Source organism: Salmo salar, chromosome 04 (assembly GCF_965601325.2).
Source record: "Salmo salar chromosome 04, fSalSal1, whole genome shotgun sequence".
Classification (NCBI taxonomy): Eukaryota; Metazoa; Chordata; class Actinopteri; order Salmoniformes; family Salmonidae; genus Salmo; species Salmo salar.
In genome coordinates, this window is record NC_138294.1 from 37777582 (window position 1) to 37798491 (window position 20910).

General features: G+C 44.1%; 19 non-coding genes across 19 annotated transcripts; all 19 read right to left on the reverse strand.

Moving 5' to 3' along the window:
- Positions 1-8058: 8058 nt before the first annotated feature.
- On the reverse strand, positions 8059-8140 carry trnas-gcu (transfer RNA serine (anticodon GCU)). The gene has a single exon. It is a non-coding gene; the product is annotated as a tRNA-Ser (tRNA).
- Positions 8141-9052: 912 nt separating this feature from the next.
- On the reverse strand, positions 9053-9134 carry trnas-gcu (transfer RNA serine (anticodon GCU)). Its single transcript has one exon. It is a non-coding gene; the product is annotated as a tRNA-Ser (tRNA).
- A 479-nt stretch (positions 9135-9613) lies between these two features.
- Positions 9614-9695, reverse strand: trnas-gcu (transfer RNA serine (anticodon GCU)). The gene has a single exon. It is a non-coding gene; the product is annotated as a tRNA-Ser (tRNA).
- Positions 9696-10172: 477 nt separating this feature from the next.
- trnas-gcu (transfer RNA serine (anticodon GCU)) lies at positions 10173-10254 on the reverse strand. The gene has a single exon. It is a non-coding gene; the product is annotated as a tRNA-Ser (tRNA).
- Positions 10255-10734: 480 nt separating this feature from the next.
- trnas-gcu (transfer RNA serine (anticodon GCU)) lies at positions 10735-10816 on the reverse strand. The gene has a single exon. It is a non-coding gene; the product is annotated as a tRNA-Ser (tRNA).
- Positions 10817-11294: 478 nt separating this feature from the next.
- trnas-gcu (transfer RNA serine (anticodon GCU)) lies at positions 11295-11376 on the reverse strand. The gene has a single exon. It is a non-coding gene; the product is annotated as a tRNA-Ser (tRNA).
- Positions 11377-11856: 480 nt separating this feature from the next.
- trnas-gcu (transfer RNA serine (anticodon GCU)) lies at positions 11857-11938 on the reverse strand. Its single transcript has one exon. It is a non-coding gene; the product is annotated as a tRNA-Ser (tRNA).
- Positions 11939-12745: 807 nt separating this feature from the next.
- On the reverse strand, positions 12746-12827 carry trnas-gcu (transfer RNA serine (anticodon GCU)). The gene has a single exon. It is a non-coding gene; the product is annotated as a tRNA-Ser (tRNA).
- Positions 12828-13306: 479 nt separating this feature from the next.
- trnas-gcu (transfer RNA serine (anticodon GCU)) lies at positions 13307-13388 on the reverse strand. The gene has a single exon. It is a non-coding gene; the product is annotated as a tRNA-Ser (tRNA).
- A 477-nt stretch (positions 13389-13865) lies between these two features.
- On the reverse strand, positions 13866-13947 carry trnas-gcu (transfer RNA serine (anticodon GCU)). Its single transcript has one exon. It is a non-coding gene; the product is annotated as a tRNA-Ser (tRNA).
- Positions 13948-14427: 480 nt separating this feature from the next.
- Positions 14428-14509, reverse strand: trnas-gcu (transfer RNA serine (anticodon GCU)). The gene has a single exon. It is a non-coding gene; the product is annotated as a tRNA-Ser (tRNA).
- A 478-nt stretch (positions 14510-14987) lies between these two features.
- On the reverse strand, positions 14988-15069 carry trnas-gcu (transfer RNA serine (anticodon GCU)). Its single transcript has one exon. It is a non-coding gene; the product is annotated as a tRNA-Ser (tRNA).
- A 480-nt stretch (positions 15070-15549) lies between these two features.
- On the reverse strand, positions 15550-15631 carry trnas-gcu (transfer RNA serine (anticodon GCU)). The gene has a single exon. It is a non-coding gene; the product is annotated as a tRNA-Ser (tRNA).
- A 373-nt stretch (positions 15632-16004) lies between these two features.
- Positions 16005-16086, reverse strand: trnas-gcu (transfer RNA serine (anticodon GCU)). The gene has a single exon. It is a non-coding gene; the product is annotated as a tRNA-Ser (tRNA).
- A 477-nt stretch (positions 16087-16563) lies between these two features.
- trnas-gcu (transfer RNA serine (anticodon GCU)) lies at positions 16564-16645 on the reverse strand. Its single transcript has one exon. It is a non-coding gene; the product is annotated as a tRNA-Ser (tRNA).
- Positions 16646-17122: 477 nt separating this feature from the next.
- Positions 17123-17204, reverse strand: trnas-gcu (transfer RNA serine (anticodon GCU)). The gene has a single exon. It is a non-coding gene; the product is annotated as a tRNA-Ser (tRNA).
- Positions 17205-17683: 479 nt separating this feature from the next.
- On the reverse strand, positions 17684-17765 carry trnas-gcu (transfer RNA serine (anticodon GCU)). Its single transcript has one exon. It is a non-coding gene; the product is annotated as a tRNA-Ser (tRNA).
- A 935-nt stretch (positions 17766-18700) lies between these two features.
- trnas-gcu (transfer RNA serine (anticodon GCU)) lies at positions 18701-18782 on the reverse strand. Its single transcript has one exon. It is a non-coding gene; the product is annotated as a tRNA-Ser (tRNA).
- Positions 18783-19694: 912 nt separating this feature from the next.
- On the reverse strand, positions 19695-19776 carry trnas-gcu (transfer RNA serine (anticodon GCU)). The gene has a single exon. It is a non-coding gene; the product is annotated as a tRNA-Ser (tRNA).
- Positions 19777-20910: the final 1134 nt, after the last annotated feature.

Below are 20910 nucleotides of genomic sequence, written 5' to 3' on the forward strand. Positions count from 1 at the left end.
TGATATTTCTTATACGTTTCGGAAGTTACAAGCCTGAAACGTTGAACATAGACTGCTGACACCCTGTGGAAGCCACTGGAATTGCATCCTGGGAGCTAGAATTCAGTATGCCGCTATACTTTCCATTGTAGGAGCATGGTCTCTCAAAAAAAATCCAGTTGTTTTTTTCTTTGGATTTTCTCTTACCATATCTATTGTGTTATATTCTCCTACATTATTTTAACATTTCTACAAACTTCAAATTGTTTTATTTCCAATGGTAAGTATATGCATATCCTGGCTTCAGGGCCTGAGCAACAGGCAGTTAGTTTACTTTGGGCACGTCAGTCAGGTGGAAATTGAGAAAAAAGGGGCATAGCCGTAAGAAGATTTATTAAACAGCCATCACTAACACGGAGAGGCTGCTGCCTACATATAGACTCAAATCATTGGCCACGTTAATAAATGGATCACTAGTCACTTTAAAAAATGCCACTTTAATAATATTTACATATGTTACATTACTCATCTCATATGTATATACTGTATTTTATACCATCTATTGCAGCTTGCCTATGCCGCTCTGCCATCGCTCATCCATATATTTATATGTACATATTCTTATTCCATCCCTTTACATTTGTGTGCATAAGGTAGTTGTTGTGATATTGTTAGATTACTTGTTAGATAATACTACACTGTTGGGACCAGAACCACAAGCATTTTGTTACACTCGCATTAACATCTGCTAACCATGTGTATGTGACCAATAATATTTGATTTGATTTGACCAGACCCTGTCTGTCAGTCTCTAAAACAGTCTGATGTTGCTGGGACTGGAGTACTACCAGACCCTGCCGTCAGTCTCTAAAACTGTTTGCGATTGTCATAGAAATTCTACACAGGGACACTTGAAGTCAATCTTAAATTAATCATTCTTTATTATCAGCGTGCTGGAGAGGTTCCAACCAACCAAGTACACATGTCAATCAGGTCTCTCATGTTATATTTGCATGATTTAGCTTATTCATCATTCATAAGTAATTCATCATTAATGTTTGATTCATACATGTGACCGACCAACACTGGGTCATGCATGTAACTGACCAATACATCACATGGCTTCTTCTCTCTAAGCTGAGAACTTGAAACTGAGAAATCTTTCATTCTCAAAACAAGGATCTGGGCGTACTGCCAAATTGCAGATACTAATAGTGAGGATTCGTTCAATCAGTCACTTGCATGAATACTGAAATTGGTTATTAGAAAAGCAAAAAGATTGAAATTTCCATCTGTAATGGAAATTATATGATTAAAGGTTTACTAAATGATTTCACTCAGAAACCTTATAACCTGTTGAAATGTATTCGAAATAAGGCTATAATAATGGGTTAAAAACTATATTGCAATACTGTGTGTGAGTAAGACACTGGTACCACTTCAAAACGAGGGAGGCAGAGTTGATAAGACGACCTTGGGAAAGGAACAGGAGAAGAGGCCTCCTTAAGTTGGGGAGAGAAACAACGGCCTGGGAACAGTTAGGCTGGCAAAAGATAAGGAGACAGGTGGTCTGGGTACTGTGGAAAAATACAGCCGCCTAAAGCTGGGTGGAGTTCTCTACTGATGTAAGTTTGTGTGTGTGTGTGTGTGTGTGTGTGTGTGTGTGTGTGTGTGTGTGTGTGTGTGTGTGTGTGTGTGTGTGTGTGTGTGTGTGTGTGTGTGTGTGTGTTAATATAAAAGGCTTTGTACATTGTAAGGATTTTCAGAGCTCTCATAAATGTGTGCCTTCCCTGTGATGTATGTATTCACTACTGTAAGTCACTCTGGATAAGGGCGTCTGCTAAAATGTAAAAACTTTTTTTTTTTAAATAAACGTTTTGACCCTTGTGGGCTGTCTATCCGTCTGCTTCATTCAACCAGAATCTTACACACTCTGGGCAGACTGAGTACTTTAATTGAAGTTCGGTTTAAGAACATTGATAACTTAATTCGCGTAACAATTGGTCCTCCGAGCCGAATCCAACATCTGTCCCTGTCTTCCTAAGGTAACACGCCGAAAACCGTGCACAGGCGGGTCATTGACTTGTGAATCAAAGACCTCTCCCCTGAAATTGGGGTTCCATAACAGGCCGGTAAATATCTACGGTCACCAGGGATGGTGACGGAATCCAACCTACATTGCTTTTCCCAGCCTACAAGACAAAGGTCAGTAAATCTTTATTTATGCGGATTTGGGGAATAATACCTGTATGATTGCATGGAGTGGAGAAGGAAGTTAGTGCAGTCTAGGTGTTAAACGCCAAAATATCCGTTCCCGGTAGGGCATACTAACCTGGTGACCTGTCTTTAGGAAATTGGTTAGAGAACCCTGATATAGGCAGTATTCTATGCAATTGGAAGAGAGGAATTGGGTATAGAGCCATCCTAGGCAACGTAGCGGGGGTCCGTAATGACCCTAGGTATCTGTGGCCACTACCAATGTAAACTATCTAATGTTGAGGCCTAAGCGTTAAATTGGTCAATATACGTTAGGCGGGCTAATGTACTGAGATCTAACGGATAACTCATCTAGAGTATATTAGTGGGGAGGTTAGTCGGGATCTAACAGGGCGCAAAACTTGGTCTGACTATTCTATGGAAGGAGGAAGCACACACACATAGATAGAGGAGTGACAAAAACACTGATTGTGATACACATAGAAGTTTTAAATTGACTTATAATTTTAAAAGCACACACATAGAATAAGAAGATAATTAGTTGCGTGAGAGATAGATATATTGTTCAGTCGCGAGAAACGACCGGGAAACAAGTATAACTTATGGTCGTATTCATGTGAGATATAAATAATATGTCAGGATCCATACAAATAATTATTCAAAAATTCTAGGTTACGGTAAATAGCACACACATAGAGATTAATAGTAAGTACACACAGATTGTGAGAAAAAGCATAATAACAACGATAGTTATTGGATAACCATGGGTGGCAAATCCTCAAAGAAGGTGCGGGAATTAACGGGAAATGAGCGATACATGGAATTAAGAGATAAAATAAATATTTACTTTGGTCCAAAGTGGAGAAAGAAGTATGGATTTGATGGAAGATTGGATGTAGAAAAGTTGGGACTAATAGTAAGACAGATTCATAAGGCATGTGGAGAGAATGTGGACAAACAGCGAGTAGAGGGGTTGGAGACAGCGACGGTGTGGTTGGCCGAAGCGAGGAAGCGAGCAGAGGGGGAAAAGAAAAAGGAAGTTATTAACCTGTTATGGCTAGGGGGCAGAATTTTCACGGCTGGATAAAAAACGTACCCGATTTAATCTGGTTACTACTCCTGCCCAGTAACTAGAATATGCATATAATTATTGGCTTTGGATAGAAAACACTCCAAAGTTTCTAAAACTGTTTGAATGGTGTCTGTGAGTATAACAGAACTCAAATGGCAGGTCAAAACCTGAGAGATTCCTTTACAGGAAGTGGCCTGTCTGACCATTTCTTGAACTTCTTTGCCATCTCATTCAATTACAAAGGATCTCTGCTCTAACGTGACACTTCCTACGTCTTCCATAGGCTCTCAGAGCCCGGGAAAAAACAGAATGTCATCATCCCAGCCCCAGGCTGAAACACATTATCGCCTTTCTCAAGTGGCCGATCAAGGGACTGTGGGCTTAGGCATCTGTCTATCTCCTCATTTGAATTCCATGCTGTCACAGTTACCAGCCCTTTCAAGCTTAACATCCTTATCATTTATCGCCCTCCAGGTTCCCTTGGAGAGTTCATCAATGAGCTTGACGCCTTGATAAGTTCCTTTCCTGAGGATGGCTCACCTCTCACAGTTCTGGGTGACTTTAACCTCCCCACGTCTACCTTTGACTCATTCCTCTCTGCCTCCTTCTTTCCACTCCTCTCCTCTTTTGACCTCACCCTCTCACCTTCCCCCCCTACTCACAAGGCAGGCAATACGCTTGACCTCATCTTTACTAGATGCTGTTCTTCCACTAATCTCATTGCAACTCCCCTCCAAATCTCCGACCACTACCTTGTATCCTTTTCCCTCTTGCTCTCATCCAACACTTCTCACTCTGCCCCTACACGGATGGTATTGCGCCGTCCCAAACTTCGGTCTCTCTCTCCCGCTACTCTCTCCTCTTCCATCCTATCATCTCTTCCCTCTGCTCAAACCTTCTCCAACCTATCTCCTGATTCTGCCTCCTCAACCCTCCTCTCCTCCCTTTCTGCATCCTTTGATTTTCTCTGTCCCCTATCCTCCAGGCCGGCTCGGTCCTCCCCTCCTGCTCCGTGGCTCGATGACTCACCACGACCTCACAGAACAGGGCTCCGGGCAGCCGAGCGGAAATGGAGGAAAACTCGCCTCCCTGCGGACCTGGCATCCTTTCACTCCCTCCTCTCTACATTCTCCTCTTCTGTCTCTGCTGCTAAAGCCACTTTCTACCACTCTAAATTCCAAGCATCTGCCTCTAACCCTAGGAAGCTCTTTGCTCCCTTCTCCTCCCTCCCGAATCCTCCTCCCCCTCCCCCCCCCTCCTCCCTCTCTGCGGATGACTTCGTCAACCATTTTGAAAAGAAGGTTGACGATATCCGATCCTCGTTTGCTAAGTCAAACGACACCGCTAGTCCTGCTCACACTGCCCTACCCTGTGCTTTGACCTCTTTCTCCACTCTCTCTCAAGATGAAATCTCGCGTCTTGTGACGGCCGGCCGCCCAACAACCTGCCCACTTGACCCTATCCCCTCCTCTCTTTTCCAGACCATATCCGGAGACCTTCTCCCCTACCTCACCTCGCTCATCAACTCATCCTTGACCGCTGGCTACGTCCCTTCCGTCTTCAAGAGAGCGAGAGTTGCACCCCTTCTGAAAAAACCTACACTCGATCCCTCCGATGTCAACAACTACAGACCAGTATCCCTTCTTTCTTTTCTCTCCAAAACTCTTGAACGTGCCGTCCTTGGCCAGCTCTCCTGCTATCTCTCTCAGAATGACCTTCTTGATCCTAATCAGTCAGGTTTCAAGACTGGGCATTCAACTGAGACTGCTCTTCTCTGTGTCACGGAGGCTCTCCGCACTGCTAAAGCTAACTCTCTCTCCTCTGCTCTCATCCTTCTAGCCCTATCTGCTGCCTTTGATACTGTGAACCATCAGATCCTCCTCTCCACCCTCTCCGAGTTGGGCATCTCCGGCGCGGCCCACGCTTGGATTGCGTCCTACCTGACAGGTCGCTCCTACCAGGTGGCGTGGCGAGAATCTGTCTCAATACCATGCGCTCTCACCACTGGTGTCCCCCAGGGCTCTGTTCTAGGCCCTCTCCTATTCTCGCTATACACCATGTCACTTGGCTCTGTCATATCCTCACATGGTCTCTCCTATCATTGCTATGCAGACGACACACAATTAATCTTCTCCTTTCCCCCTTCTGATAACCAGGCGGCGAATCGCATCTCTGCATGTCTGTCAGACATATCAGTGTGGATGACGGATCACCACCTCAAGTTGAACCTCGGCAAGACGGAGCTGCTCTTCCTCCCGGGGAAGGACTGCCCGTTCCATGATCTCGCCATCACGGTTGACAACTCCCTTGTGTCCTCCTCGGAGAGTGCTAACCTGTTGGGGCTAGGGGGCAGCATTTGCACGTCTGGATATTTTTTTTTTACCCGATTTAATCTGGTTACTAATCCTACCCAGTAACTAGAATATGCATATACTTATTATATATGGATAGAAAACACTCTAAAGTTTCTAAAACTGTTTGAATGGTGTCTGTGAGTATAACAGAACTCATTTGGCAGGCAAAACCCTGAGACATTTTCTGACAGGAAGTGGATACCTGATGTGTTGTATTGACTTTAAACCTATCCCATTGAAAAACACAGGGGCTTAGGAATATTTTGGCACTTCCTATTGCTTCCACTAGATGTCACCAGCCTTTACAAAGTGTTTTGAGTCTTCTGGAGGGAGATCTGACCGAACAAGAGCCATGGAACGATGATGTCCCATTAGACACCTGGCGCACGAGTTCATGTTGGGTACCCTCGTTCCAATACGTTATAAAAGAGTATGCATTCGTCCACCTTGAATATTATTCATGTTCTGGTTAAAAAAGGCCCTAATGATTTATGCTATACAACGTTTGACATGTTTGAACGAACGGAAATATATTTTTTCCCCTCGTTCATGACGAGAAGTCCGGCTGGCTTACATCATGTGCTAACGAGACGGAGATTTTTGGACATAAATGATGAGCTTTTTTGAACAAAACTACATTCGTTATGGACCTGTGATACCTGGAAGTGACATCTGATGAAGAGAATCAAAGGTAATGGATTATTTACATAGTATTTTCGATTTTAGATCTCCCCAACATGACGTCTAGTCTGTATCGCAACGCGTATTTTTCTGGGCGCAGTGCTCAGATTATTGCAAAGTGTGATTTCCCAGTAAGGTTATTTTTAAATCTGGCAAGTTGATTGCGTTCAAGAGATGTAAATCTATAATTCTTTAAATGACAATATAATATTTTACCAATGTTTTCTAATTTTAATTATTTAATTTGTGACGCTGACTTGACTGCCGGTTATTGGAGGGAAACGATTTCCTCAACATCAATGCCATAGTAAAACGCTGTTTTTGGATATAAATATGAACTTGATAGAACTAAAAATGCATGCATTGTCTAACATAATGTACTAGGAGTGTCATCTGATGGAGATTGTAAAAGGTTAGTGCATCATTTTAGCTGGTTTTATGGTTTTGGTGACCCTGTCTTTGACTTGACAAAACATTACACACAACTCTTGTAAATGTACTGTCCTAACATACTCTAAATTTATGCTTTCGCCGTAAAACCTTTTTGAAATCGTAAAACGTGGTTAGATTAAGGACATGTTTATCTTTCAAATGGTGTAAAATAGTTGTATTTTTGAAAAATTTGAATTTTGACATTTATTTGGATTCAAATTTGCCGCTCTTGAAATGCACCTGCTGTTGATGGAGTGCACCACGGGTGGCACGCTAGCGTCCCACCTAGCCCCAAGAGGCTAAGAACCTTGGCGTGATCCTGGACAACACCCTGTCGTTCTCCACTAACATCAAGGCGGTGACCCGGTCCTGTAGGTTCATGCTCTACAACATTCGCAGAGTACGACCCTGCCTCACACATGAAGCGGCGCAGGTCCTAATCCAGGCACTTGTCATCTCCCGTCTAGATTAATGCAACTCGCTGTTGGCTGGGCTCCCTGCCTGTGCCATTTAACCCCTACAACTCATCCAGAACGCCGCAGCCCGTCTGGTATTCAACCTTCCCAAGTTCTCTCACGTCACCCCGCTCCTCCGCTCTCTCCACTGGCTTCCAGTTGAAGCTCGCATCCGCTACAAGACCATGGTGATTGCCTACGGAGCTGTGAAGGGAACGGCACCTCCATACCTTCAGGCTCTGATCAGGCCCTACACCCAAACAAGGGCACTGCGTTCATCCACCTCTGGCCTTCTGGCCCCCCTACCTCTGAGGAAGCACAGTTCCCGCTCAGCCCAGTCAAAACTGTTCGCTGCTCTGGCACCCCAATGGTGGAACAAGCTCCCTCACGACGCCAGGACAGCGGAGTCAATCACCACCTTCCGTAGACACCTGAAACCCCACCTCTTTAAGGAATACCTAGGATAGGATAAAGTAATCCTTCTAACGCCCCCCCCCCCCTTAAAAGATTTAGATGCACTATTGTAAAGTGGTTGTTCCACTGGATATCATAAGGTGAATGCACCAATTTGTAAGTCGCTCTGGATAAGAGCGTCTGCTAAATGACTTAAATGTAAATGTAATGTAAATGTTATCAGTCGCTCTAGGAGTGTGCAGGGATTCTATATTCATGTGGGGCCATGCAAGAGAAGAAATAAAAAAAACAATTGCGAAGAGGTTGGTTTTCCAATCTACACGTGTAGTTCATCGCCTTCACCACTCAGATACCAAGTTCTGTGCTGTTGCGGTGGCAGTCGACCATCTTACCAATGTTTGCGTAAGTCAAAATCTTACAGTGCCATAAAGAAGTACTGTTTTTTTTGGTTGCTCAATGAGGATGGGATTCGATCCCATGCATGCAGAGCACAATGGATTAGCAGTCCATCACCTTAACCACTCGGCCACCTCATCCGTTGGTATTGAAGTGGCAGTTTCCCAAACAAACTGTAGGTGCTGCATGTAAAGCCATGATTGAAATCAATTAAAGTTAGGCATAGCAACGGCAGGGCCATGTGTCGATCCCATCGAGACATTTAACAAATGTGTTGTCAGGCTGAGTGGTCTAAAGTGCTTGATTAGGTTTGTGGAGGTGTCGGTTCAAATCCCACCATTGAGGTTGCCCTTGGTAAAGCTATTCTTCAATACCTGAATCTTATCAGTCGCTCTAGGAGTGTGCAGGGATTCTATATTCATGTGGGCAGTGCAAGTGAAGAAATAAAAAAAACATTTGCGAAGAGGTTGGTTTTCCAATCTATACATGTAGTTCTTCGCCTTCACCACTCAGATACCAAGTTCTGTGCTGTTGCAGTCGGCCATTTTACCAATGTTTGCGTAAGTCAAAATCTTACAGTGCCATAAAGAAGTACTGATGTTTTTGGTTGCTCGATGAGGATGGGATTCAAGCCCATTGGATTAGCAGTCCATCACCTTAACCACTCGGCCACCTCATCCGTTGGTATGCAAGTTGCAGTTGCCTCTACAAACTGTAGTTGCTGCATGTAATCCCACAATTGGGTGTGTGGAGGTGTCGGTTCAAATCCCACCGTTGAGGTTGCCCTTGGTAAAGCTATTCTTCAATACCTGAATCTTATCAGTCGCTCTAGGAGTGTGCAGGGATTCTATATTCATGTGGGGCCATGCAAGAGAAGAAATAAAAAACATTTGCGAAGAGGTTGGTTTTCCAATCTACACATGTAGTTCTTCGCCTTCACCACTCAGATACCAAGTTCTGTGCTGTTGCGGTGACAGTCGGCCATCTTACCAATGTTTGCGTAAGTCAAAATCTTACAGTGCCATAAAAAAGTACTGTTTTTTTGGGTTGTTCGATGAGGATGGGATTCGAACCCATGCATGCAGAGCACAATGGATTAGCAGTCCATCGCCTTAACCACTCGGCCTCCTCATCCATTGTTATACATGTGGCATTATCCCACACAAACTGTAGGTGCTGCATGTAAAGCCATGATTAAAATCAATTAAAGTTAGGCATAGCAACGGCAGGGCCATGTGTCGATCCCATCGAGACATTTAACAAATGTGTTGTCAGGCTGAGTGGTCTAAAGTGCTTGATTAAGTGTGTGGAGGTGTCGGTTCAAATCCCACCGTTGAGGTTGCCCTTGGTAAAGCTATTCTTCAATACCTGAATCTTATCAGTCGCTCTAGGAGTGTGCAGGGATTCTATATTCATGTGGGGCCATGCAAGAGAAGAAATAAAAAAAACAATTGCGAAGAGGTTGGTTTTCCAATCTACACATGTAGTTCATCGCCTTCACCACTCAGATACCAAGTTCTGTGCTGTTGCGGTGACAGTCGGCCATCTTACCAATGTTTGCGTAAGTCAAAATCTTACAGTGCCATAAAAAAGTACTGTTTTTTTGGGTTGTTCGATGAGGATGGGATTCGAACCCATGCATGCAGAGCACAATGGATTAGCAGTCCATCGCCTTAACCACTCGGCCTCCTCATCCATTGTTATACATGTGGCATTATCCCACACAAACTGTAGGTGCTGCATGTAAAGCCATGATTAAAATCAATTAAAGTTAGGCATAGCAACGGCAGGGCCATGTGTCGATCCCATCGAGACATTTAACAAATGTGTTGTCAGGCTGAGTGGTCTAAAGTGCTTGATTAAGTGTGTGGAGGTGTCGGTTCAAATCCCACTGTTGAGGTTGCCCTTGGTAAAGCTATTCTTCAATACCTGAATCTTATCAGTCGCTCTAGGAGTGTGCAGGGATTCTATATTCATGTGGGGCCATGCAAGAGAAGAAATAAAAAACATTTGCGAAGAGGTTGGTTTTCCAATCTACACATGTAGTTCTTCGCCTTCACCACTCAGATACCAAGTTCTGTGCTGTTGCGGTGGCAGTCGGCCATCTTACCAATGTTTGCTTAAGTCAAAATCTTACAGTGCCATAAAGAACTACTGATTTTTTTGGTTGCTCGATGAGGATGGGATTCTAACCCATTCATGCAGAGCACAATGTATTAGCAGTCCATCGCCTTAACCACTCGGCCACCTCATCCATTGTTATACAAGAGGCAGTATCCCACACAAACTGTAGGTGCTGCATGTAAAGCCATGATTGAAATCAATGAAAGTTAGGCATAGCAACGGCAGGGCCATGTGTCGATCCCATCGAGACATTTAACAAATGTGTTGTCAGGCTGAGTGGTCTAAAGTGCTTGATTAAGTGTGTGGAGGTGTCGGTTAAAATCCCACCGTTGAGGTTGCCCTTGGTAAAGCTATTCTTCAATACCTGAATCTTATCAGTCGCTCTAGGAGTGTGCAGGGATTCTATATTCATGTGGGGCCATGCAAGAGAAGAAATAAAAAAAACAATTGCGAAGAGGTTGGTTTTCCAATCTACACATGTAGTTCATCGCCTTCACCACTCAGATACCAAGTTCTGTGCTGTTGCGGTGACAGTCGGCCATCTTACCAATGTTTGCGTAAGTCAAAATCTTACAGTGCCATAAAAAAGTACTGTTTTTTTTGGGTTGTTCGATGAGGATGGGATTCGAACCCATGCATGCAGAGCACAATGGATTAGCAGTCCATCGCCTTAACCACTCGGCCTCCTCATCCATTGTTATACATGTGGCATTATCCCACACAAACTGTAGGTGCTGCATGTAAAGCCATGATTAAAATCAATTAAAGTTAGGCATAGCAACGGCAGGGCCATGTGTCGATCCCATCGAGACATTTAACAAATGTGTTGTCAGGCTGAGTGGTCTAAAGTGCTTGATTAAGTGTGTGGAGGTGTCGGTTCAAATCCCACTGTTGAGGTTGCCCTTGGTAAAGCTATTCTTCAATACCTGAATCTTATCAGTCGCTCTAGGAGTGTGCAGGGATTCTATATTCATGTGGGGCCATGCAAGAGAAGAAATAAAAAAACATTTGCGAAGAGGTTGGTTTTCCAATCTACACATGTAGTTCTTCGCCTTCACCACTCAGATACCAAGTTCTGTGCTGTTGCGGTGGCAGTCGGCCATCTTACCAATGTTTGCTTAAGTCAAAATCTTACAGTGCCATAAAGAAGCACTGATTTTTTTGGTTGCTCGATGAGGATGGGATTCAAACCCATGCATGCAGAGCACAATGGATTAGCAGTCCATCACCTTAACCACTCGGTCACCTAATCCGTTGTTTTACAAGTGGCATTATCCCACACAAGCTGTAGGTGCTGCATGTAAAGCCATGATTGAAATCAATTAAAGTTAGGCATAGCAACGGCAGGGCCATGTGTCGATCCCATCGAGACATTTAACAAACGTGTTGTCAGGCTGAGTGGTCTAAAGTGCTTGATTAAGTGTGTGGAGGTGTCGGTTCAAATCCCACCGTTGAGGTTGCCCTTGGTAAAGCTATTCTTCAATACCTGAATCTTATCAGTCGCTCTAGGAGTGTGCAGGGATTCTATATTCATGTGGGGCCATGCAAGAGAAGAAATTAAAAAAACAATTGTGAAAAGGTTGGTTTTCCAATCTACACATGTAGTTCATCGCCTTCACCACTCAGATACCAAGTTCTGTGCTGTTGCGGTGACAGTCGGCCATCTTACCAATGTTTGCGTAAGTCAAAATCGTACAGCGCCATAAAGAAGTACTGATTTTTTTGGGTTGCTCAATGAGGATGGGATTCAAACCCATGCATGCAGATCACAATGGATTAGCAGTCCATCGCCTTAACCACTCAGCCACCTCATCCGTTGGTATACAAGTGGCAGTTGCCCCTACAATCTGTAGTTGCTGCATGTAATCCCACGATAGGGTGTGTGGAGGTGTCGGTTCAAATCCCACCGTTGAGGTTGCCCTTGGTAAAGCTATTCTTCAATACCTGAATCTTATCAGTTGCTCTAAGAGTGTGCAGGGATTCTATATTCATGTGGGGCCATGCAAGAGAAGAAATAAAAAACATTTGCGAAGAGGTTGGTTTTCCAATCTATACATGTAGTTCTTCGCCTTCACCACTCAGATACCAAGTTCTGTGCTGTTGCAGTCGGCCATTTTACCAATGTTTGCGTAAGTCAAAATCTTACAGTGCCATAAAGAAGTACTGATGTTTTTGGTTGCTCGATGAGGATGGGATTCAAGCCCATTGGATTAGCAGTCCATCACCTTAACCACTCGGCCACCTCATCCGTTGGTATGCAAGTTGCAGTTGCCTCTACAAACTGTAGTTGCTGCATGTAATCCCACAATTGGGTGTGTGGAGGTGTCGGTTCAAATCCCACCGTTGAGGTTGCCCTTGGTAAAGCTATTCTTCAATACCTGAATCTTATCAGTCGCTCTAGGAGTGTGCAGGGATTCTATATTCATGTGGGGCCATGCAAGAGAAGAAATAAAAAACATTTGCGAAGAGGTTGGTTTTCCAATCTACACATGTAGTTCTTCGCCTTCACCACTCAGATACCAAGTTCTGTGCTGTTGCGGTGACAGTCGGCCATCTTACCAATGTTTGCGTAAGTCAAAATCTTACAGTGCCATAAAAAAGTACTGTTTTTTTGGGTTGTTCGATGAGGATGGGATTCGAACCCATGCATGCAGAGCACAATGGATTAGCAGTCCATCGCCTTAACCACTCGGCCTCCTCATCCATTGTTATACATGTGGCATTATCCCACACAAACTGTAGGTGCTGCATGTAAAGCCATGATTAAAATCAATTAAAGTTAGGCATAGCAACGGCAGGGCCATGTGTCGATCCCATCGAGACATTTAACAAATGTGTTGTCAGGCTGAGTGGTCTAAAGTGCTTGATTAAGTGTGTGGAGGTGTCGGTTCAAATCCCACCGTTGAGGTTGCCCTTGGTAAAGCTATTCTTCAATACCTGAATCTTATCAGTCGCTCTAGGAGTGTGCAGGGATTCTATATTCATGTGGGGCCATGCAAGAGAAGAAATAAAAAAAACAATTGCGAAGAGGTTGGTTTTCCAATCTACACATGTAGTTCATCGCCTTCACCACTCAGATACCAAGTTCTGTGCTGTTGCGGTGACAGTCGGCCATCTTACCAATGTTTGCGTAAGTCAAAATCTTACAGTGCCATAAAAAAGTACTGTTTTTTTGGGTTGTTCGATGAGGATGGGATTCGAACCCATGCATGCAGAGCACAATGGATTAGCAGTCCATCGCCTTAACCACTCGGCCTCCTCATCCATTGTTATACATGTGGCATTATCCCACACAAACTGTAGGTGCTGCATGTAAAGCCATGATTAAAATCAATTAAAGTTAGGCATAGCAACGGCAGGGCCATGTGTCGATCCCATCGAGACATTTAACAAATGTGTTGTCAGGCTGAGTGGTCTAAAGTGCTTGATTAAGTGTGTGGAGGTGTCGGTTCAAATCCCACTGTTGAGGTTGCCCTTGGTAAAGCTATTCTTCAATACCTGAATCTTATCAGTCGCTCTAGGAGTGTGCAGGGATTCTATATTCATGTGGGGCCATGCAAGAGAAGAAATAAAAAACATTTGCGAAGAGGTTGGTTTTCCAATCTACACATGTAGTTCTTCGCCTTCACCACTCAGATACCAAGTTCTGTGCTGTTGCGGTGGCAGTCGGCCATCTTACCAATGTTTGCTTAAGTCAAAATCTTACAGTGCCATAAAGAACTACTGATTTTTTTGGTTGCTCGATGAGGATGGGATTCTAACCCATTCATGCAGAGCACAATGTATTAGCAGTCCATCGCCTTAACCACTCGGCCACCTCATCCATTGTTATACAAGAGGCAGTATCCCACACAAACTGTAGGTGCTGCATGTAAAGCCATGATTGAAATCAATGAAAGTTAGGCATAGCAACGGCAGGGCCATGTGTCGATCCCATCGAGACATTTAACAAATGTGTTGTCAGGCTGAGTGGTCTAAAGTGCTTGATTAAGTGTGTGGAGGTGTCGGTTAAAATCCCACCGTTGAGGTTGCCCTTGGTAAAGCTATTCTTCAATACCTGAATCTTATCAGTCGCTCTAGGAGTGTGCAGGGATTCTATATTCATGTGGGGCCATGCAAGAGAAGAAATAAAAAAAACAATTGCGAAGAGGTTGGTTTTCCAATCTACACATGTAGTTCATCGCCTTCACCACTCAGATACCAAGTTCTGTGCTGTTGCGGTGACAGTCGGCCATCTTACCAATGTTTGCGTAAGTCAAAATCTTACAGTGCCATAAAAAAGTACTGTTTTTTTTGGGTTGTTCGATGAGGATGGGATTCGAACCCATGCATGCAGAGCACAATGGATTAGCAGTCCATCGCCTTAACCACTCGGCCTCCTCATCCATTGTTATACATGTGGCATTATCCCACACAAACTGTAGGTGCTGCATGTAAAGCCATGATTAAAATCAATTAAAGTTAGGCATAGCAACGGCAGGGCCATGTGTCGATCCCATCGAGACATTTAACAAATGTGTTGTCAGGCTGAGTGGTCTAAAGTGCTTGATTAAGTGTGTGGAGGTGTCGGTTCAAATCCCACTGTTGAGGTTGCCCTTGGTAAAGCTATTCTTCAATACCTGAATCTTATCAGTCGCTCTAGGAGTGTGCAGGGATTCTATATTCATGTGGGGCCATGCAAGAGAAGAAATAAAAAAACATTTGCGAAGAGGTTGGTTTTCCAATCTACACATGTAGTTCTTCGCCTTCACCACTCAGATACCAAGTTCTGTGCTGTTGCGGTGGCAGTCGGCCATCTTACCAATGTTTGCTTAAGTCAAAATCTTACAGTGCCATAAAGAAGCACTGATTTTTTTGGTTGCTCGATGAGGATGGGATTCGAACCCATGCATGCAGAGCACAATGGATTAGCAGTCCATCACCTTAACCACTCGGTCACCTAATCCGTTGTTTTACAAGTGGCATTATCCCACACAAGCTGTAGGTGCTGCATGTAAAGCCATGATTGAAATCAATTAAAGTTAGGCATAGCAACGGCAGGGCCATGTGTCGATCCCATCGAGACATTTAACAAACGTGTTGTCAGGCTGAGTGGTCTAAAGTGCTTGATTAAGTGTGTGGAGGTGTCGGTTCAAATCCCACCGTTGAGGTTGCCCTTGGTAAAGCTATTCTTCAATACCTGAATCTTATCAGTCGCTCTAGGAGTGTGCAGGGATTCTATATTCATGTGGGGCCATGCAAGAGAAGAAATTAAAAAAACAATTGTGAAAAGGTTGGTTTTCCAATCTACACATGTAGTTCATCGCCTTCACCACTCAGATACCAAGTTCTGTGCTGTTGCGGTGACAGTCGGCCATCTTACCAATGTTTGCGTAAGTCAAAATCGTACAGCGCCATAAAGAAGTACTGATTTTTTTGGGTTGCTCAATGAGGATGGGATTCAAACCCATGCATGCAGATCACAATGGATTAGCAGTCCATCGCCTTAACCACTCAGCCACCTCATCCGTTGGTATACAAGTGGCAGTTGCCCCTACAATCTGTAGTTGCTGCATGTAATCCCACGATAGGGTGTGTGGAGGTGTCGGTTCAAATCCCACCGTTGAGGTTGCCCTTGGTAAAGCTATTCTTCAATACCTGAATCTTATCAGTTGCTCTAAGAGTGTGCAGGGATTCTATATTCATGTGGGGCCATGCAAGAGAAGAAATAAAAAACATTTGCGAAGAGGTTGGTTTTCCAATCTACACATGTAGTTCTTCGCCTTCACCACTCAGATACCAAGTTCTGTGCTGTTGCGGTGGCAGTCGGCCATCTTACCAATGTTTGCGTAAGTCAAAATCTTACAGTGCCATAAAGAAGTACTGATCTTTTTGTTTGCTCGATGAGGATGGGATTCCAACCCATGCATGCAGAGCACAATGTATTAGCAGTCCATCGCCTTAACCACTCGGCCACCTCATCCATTGTTATACAAGTGGCAGTATCCCACACAAACTGTAGGTGCTGCATGTAAAGCCATGATTGAAATCAATGAAAGTTAGGCATTGCAACGGCAGGGCCATGTGTCGATCCCATCGAGACATTTAACAAATGTGTTGTCAGGCTGAGTGGTCTAAAGTGCTTGATTAAGTGTGTGGAGGTGTCGGTTCCAATCCCACTGTTGAGGTTGCCCTTGGTAAAGGTATTCTTCAATACCTGAATCTTATCAGTCGCTCTAGGAGTGTGCAGGGATTCTATATTCATGTGGGGACATGCAAGAGAAGAAATAAAAAACAGTTGCGAAGAGGTTGGTTTTCCAATCTACACATGTAGTTCTTCGCCTTCACCACTCAGATACCAAGTTCTGTGCTGTTGCGGTGGCAGTCGGCCATCTTACCAATGTTTGCGTAAGTCAAAATCTTACAGTGCCATAAAAAAGTATTGGTTTTTTGGGTTGTTCGCTGAGGATGGGATTCAAACCCATGCATGCAGAGCACAATGGATTAGCAGTCCATCGCCTTAACCACTCGGCAACCTCATCCATTGTTATACAAGTGGCAGTATCCCACACAAACTGTAGGTGCTGCATGTAAAGCCATGATTGAAATCAATTAAAGTTAGGCATAGCAACGGCAGGGCCATGTGTCGATCCCATCGAGACATTTAACAAATGTGTTGTCAGGCTGAGTGGTCTAAAGTGCTTGATTAAGTGTGTGGAGGTGTCGGTTCAAATGCCACTGTTGAGGTTGCCCTTGGCAAAGCTATTCTTCAATACCTGAATCTTATCAGTCGCTCTAGGAGTGTGCAGGGATTCTATATTCATGTGGGGCCATGCAAGAGAAGAAATAAAAAACATTTGCGAAGAGGTTGGTTTTCCAATCTACACATGTAGTTCTTCGCCTTCACCACTCAGATACCAAGTTCTGTGCTGTTGCGGTGGCAGTCGGCCATCTTACCAATGTTTGCTTAAGTCAAAATCTTACAGTGCCATAAAGAAGTACTGATTTTTTTGGTTGCTCGATGAGGATGGGATTCTAACCCATTCATGCAGAGCACAATGTATTAGCAGTCCATCGCCTTAACCACTCGGCCACCTCATCCATTGTTATACAAGAGGCAGTATCCCACACAAACTGTAGGTGCTGCATGTAAAGCCATGATTGAAATCAATGAAAGTTAGGCATAGCAACGGCAGGGCCATGTGTCGATCCCATCGAGACATTTAACAAATGTGTTGTCAGGCTGAGTGGTCTAAAGTGCTTGATTAAGTGTGTGGAGGTGTCGGTTCAAATCCCACCGTTGAGGTTGTCCTTGGTAAAGCTATTCTTCAATACCTGAATCTTATCAGTCGCTCTAGGAGTGTGCAGGGATTCTATATTCATGTGGGGCCATGCAAGAGAAGAAATAAAAAAAACAATTGCGAAGAGGTTGGTTTTCCAATCTACACATGTAGTTCATCGCCTTCACCACTCAGATACCAAGTTCTGTGCTGTTGCGGTGACAGTCGGCCATCTTACCAATGTTTGCGTAAGTCAAAATCTTACAGTGCCATAAAAAAGTACTGTTTTTTTGGGTTGTTCGATGAGGATGGGAGTCGAACCCATGCATGCAGAGCACAATGGATTAGCAGTCCATCACCTTAACCACTCGGTCACCTAATCCGTTGTTTTACAAGTGGCATTATCCCACACAAACTGTAGGTGCTGCATGTAAAGCCATGATTGAAATCAATTAAAGTTAGGCATAGCAACGGCAGGGCCATGTGTCGATCCCATCGAGACATTTAACAAACGTGTTGTCAGGCTGAGTGGTCTAAAGTGCTTGATTAAGTGTGTGGAGGTGTCGGTTCAAATCCCACCGTTGAGGTTGCCCTTGGTAAAGCTATTCTTCAATACCTGAATCTTATCAGTCGCTCTAGGAGTGTGCAGGGATTCTATATTCATGTGGGGCCATGCAAGAGAAGAAATAAAAAAAACAATTGTGAAAAGGTTGGTTTTCCAATCTACACATGTAGTTCATCGCCTTCACCAGTCAGATACCAAGTTCTGTGCTGTTGCGGTGACAGTCGGCCATCTTACCAATGTTTGCGTGAGTCAAAATCTTACAGTGCCATAAAGAAGTACTGATTTTTTTGGGTTGCTCAATGAGGATGGGATTCAAACCCATGCATGCAGATCACAAAGGATTAGCAGTCCATCGCCTTAACCACTCAGCCACCTCATCCATTGGTATACAAGTGGCAGTTGCCCCTACAATCTGTAGTTGATGCATGTAATCCCACGATAGGGTGTGTGGAGGTGTCGGTTCAAATCCCACCGTTGAGGTTGCCCTTGGTAAAGCTATTCTTCAATACCTGAATCTAATCAGTTGCTCTAGGAGTGTGCAGGGATTCTATATTCATGTGGGGCCATGCAAGAGAAGAAATAAAAAACAGTTGCGAAGAGGTTGGTTTTCCAATCTACACATGTAGTTCTTCGCCTTCACCACTCAGATACCAAGTTCTGTGCTGTTGCGGTGGCAGTCGGCCGTCTTACCAATGTTTGCTTAAGTCAAAATCTTACAGTGCCATAAAGAAGTACTGATTTTTTTGGTTGCTCGATGAGGATGGGATTCGAGCCCATGCATGCAGAGCACAATGGATTAGCAGTCCATCGCCTTAACCACTCGGCCACCTCATCCATTGGCTTACAAGTGGCATTATCCCACACAAACTGTAGGTGCTGCATGTAAAGCCATGATTGAAATCAATTAAAGTCAGGCATAGCAACGGCAGGGCCATGTGTCGATCCCATCGAGACATTTAACAAATGTGTTGTCAGGCTGAGTGGTCTAAAGTGCTTGATTAAGTGTGTGGAGGTGTCGGTTCAAATCCCACCATTGAGGTTGCCCTTGGTAAAGCTATTCTTCAATACCTGAATCTTATCAGTCGCTCTAGGAGTGTGCAGGGATTCTATATTCATGTGGGCAGTGCAAGTGAAGAAATAAAAAAAACATTTGCGAAGAGGTTGGTTTTCCAATCTATACATGTAGTTCTTCGCCTTCACCACTCAGATACCACGTTCTGTGCTGTTGCAGTCGGCCATCTTACCAATGTTTGCGTAAGTCAAAACCTTACAGTGCCATAAAGAAGTACTGAATTTTTTGGTTGCTCGATGAGGATGGGATTCAAGCCCATTGGATTAGCAGTCCATCACCTTAACCACTCGGCCTCCTCATCCGTTGGTATACAAGTTGCAGTTGCCTCTACAAACTGTAGTTGCTGCATGTAATCCCACAATTGGGTGTGTGGAGGTGTCGGTTCAAATCCCACCGTTGAGGTTGCCCTTGGTAAAGCTATTCTTCAATACCTGAATCTTATCAGTTGCTCTAGTAGTGTGCAGGGATTCTATATTCATGTGGGGCCATGCAAGAGAAGAAATAAAAAACATTTGCGAAGAGGTTGGTTTTCCAATCTACACATGTAGTTCTTCGCCTTCACCACTCAGATACCAAGTTCTGTGCTGTTGCGGTGGCAGTCGCCCATCTTACCAATGTTTGCTTAAGTCAAAATCTTACAGTGCCATAAAGAAGTACTGATTTTTTTGGTTGCTCGATGAGGATGGGATTCTAACCCATTCATGCAGAGCACAATGTATTAGCAGTCCATCGCCTTAACCACTCGGCCACCTCATCCATTGTTATACAAGTGGCAGTAACCCACACAAACTGTAGGTGCTGCATGTAAAGCCATGATTCAAATCAATGAAAGTTAGGCTTAGCAATGGCAGGGCCATGTGTCGATCCCATCGAGACATTTAACAAATGTGTTGTCAGGCTGAGTGGTCTAAAGTGCTTGATTAAGTGTGTGGAGGTGTCGGTTCAAATCCCACCGTTGAGGTTGCCCTTGGTAAAGCTATTCTTCAATACCTGAATCTTATCAGTCGCTCTAGGAGTGTGCAGGGATTCTATATTCATGTGGGGCCATGCAAGAGAAGAAATAAAAAAAACAATTGCGAAGAGGTTGGTTTTCCAATCTACACAGGTAGTTCTTCGCCTTCACCACTCAGATACCAAGTTCTATGCTGTTGCGGTGGCAGTCGGCCATCTTACCAATGTTTGCTTAAGTCAAAATCTTACAGTGCCATAAAGAAGTACTGATTTTTTGGGTTGCTCGATGAGGATGGGATTCAAACCGATGCATGCAGAGCACAATGGATTAGCAGTCCATCGCCTTAACCACTCGGTCACCTAATCCGTTGTTTTACAAGTGGCATTATCCCACACAAACTGTAGGTGCTGCATGTAAAGCCATGATTGAAATCAATTAAAGTTAGGCATAGCAACGGCAGGGCCATGTGTCGATCCCATCGAGACATTTAACAAACGTGTTGTCAGGCTGAGTGGTCTAAAGTGCTTGATTAAGTGTGTGGAGGTGTCGGTTCAAATCCCACCGTTGAGGTTGCCCTTGGTAAAGCTATTCTTCAATACCTGAATCTTATCAGTCGCTCTAGGAGTGTGCAGGGATTCTATATTCATGTGGGCCCATGCAAGAGAAGAAATAAAAAACATTTGCGAAGAGGTTGGTTTTCCAATCTACACATGTAGTTCTTCGCCTTCACCACTCAGATAGCAAGTTCTGTGCTGTTGCGGTGGCAGTCGGCCATCTTACCAATGTTTGCTTAAGACAAAATCTTACAGTGCCATAAAGATGTACTGATTTTTTGGTTGCGATTCGAACCCATGCATGCAGAACACAATGGATTAGCAGTCCATCGCCTTAACCACTCTCCCACTACGTCCATTGTTTTACAAGAGGCATTATCCCAC